The 1,479-nt window shown below is 27.6% G+C and overlaps 1 protein-coding gene across 1 annotated transcript in view; it reads left to right on the top strand.

Annotated features, from left to right (window-relative positions):
* LOC107883655 overlaps positions 1 to 1,479 on the top strand; it is a 4,264-nt gene that overhangs the window by 1,826 nt on the left and 959 nt on the right. The gene's annotated exons all lie outside the window — the stretch shown is intronic.

The raw sequence follows: 1,479 nt of genomic DNA, 5'->3' as shown, positions 1-1,479 counted from the left end.
TAACGTACCTTATATTGTCGTATTATCATTAATGTTATCATGATCCGATTAATAATAATAATTCATTAATGACAGCACCTATAAATTACAAACTTAATCTATGCACCCTTTAGATATTAAATAATTTATATTTCAAGTTTCATGAATATTGGTTCAGTATTTTCGGGAGATGGTATTTTGCGCCAATTTTATTACTTGTAATTTGCGCCACGGATAGGTACATTTAAGTGCGTATGTAATTTGCGCCAAAATATAAAAATATAAAATGTATTTTGTACCACATATACAAATTAATTTTGGTAGTTTGCGCCACGACAGAAAACGAAATGGACTATGTAATTTGCGCCACACTTTTAACTTGAATTGCTGGAATTTACCAGCAGATACCTAAATTTATTGATAACGCATTAGACATACAATAATACGTACCGACGCGTGTCCAATATAATATTGTGTGAAGAGGCTAAATTTCCACCAATAATTTGGGCTTCAAATATTGCGTCACTAGCTCTCACTACTAATGATTGCGAATCCTATCATTCACGTTTCAATTCCGAGTTCTATCACCCACATCCTACTATTTATCACTTTTTGGACGTACTGAAAGGATTTCAAACAGAAACTTTGATTAAAATTAAAAGTATACATCTTAAAAAGCAAAAATCTACTATCAACAAAAATCGTTTGGAAACTTTTCAACAAATATTTGAAGACTACAGATAAAATAAAATTGACAGAAAAGGCTTAGTTTCGTCTTTAAGCTATAAGTATAAAAAAAAAAGCTGAGTAAGCAGGTAGAAAGCTAGGTATTTTATTTCAAAAATTATATGTTTTATTTATTTATAATTATAATAAACGAAAATGTACTTATTTAATATAGAATATGGAGTTTGTCTTACTTGTATACATTTATTTATAATTATAATATGACTGACTTTTATAAGTAGCTAGGTATTTTATATCAAAAATTATATGTTTTATTTATTTATAATTATAATCTGACTGATTTTTATATTATGTTTTATTACTAAACGAAAATGTATTTATTTAATATAGAATATGGAGTTTGTTTTACTTGTATACATTTATTTATAATTATAATATGACTGATTTATAAATACGACTATTTAGTATTAGTGGCGCAAAATACAATTTTAATAAGGTGAAAAATGGCGCAAATTACAATTTTTTTAGGTACACGATGGCGCAGATTACATATTGCCTTTTTATTTAGTTTTATTTGGTGCAAATTACAAACTTTAATAGTGGCGCAAATTACCAAAATAAATTTTTAGATGTGGCGCAAATGACATATATTTTTTTTTTTTTGGGGTTGATTTTGGCGCAAATTACATACGCCCGTATTTTCGGAGAAGATAGCAAAAATAAATTGCATAACGCGTACTATGGATAGATGGGCTACACTTATTCGCTCCACCCCATAATTTACTTATCAATTCCAAATTTTTTTTTATAATG

This window comes from Acyrthosiphon pisum, unplaced genomic scaffold (genome assembly GCF_005508785.2).
Source record: "Acyrthosiphon pisum isolate AL4f unplaced genomic scaffold, pea_aphid_22Mar2018_4r6ur Scaffold_20863;HRSCAF=22347, whole genome shotgun sequence".
Lineage (NCBI taxonomy): Eukaryota > Metazoa > Arthropoda > Insecta > Hemiptera > Aphididae > Acyrthosiphon > Acyrthosiphon pisum.
Note: the sequence above shows the minus strand (reverse complement) of the source record. Positions and strands in the feature narration are given on the sequence as shown.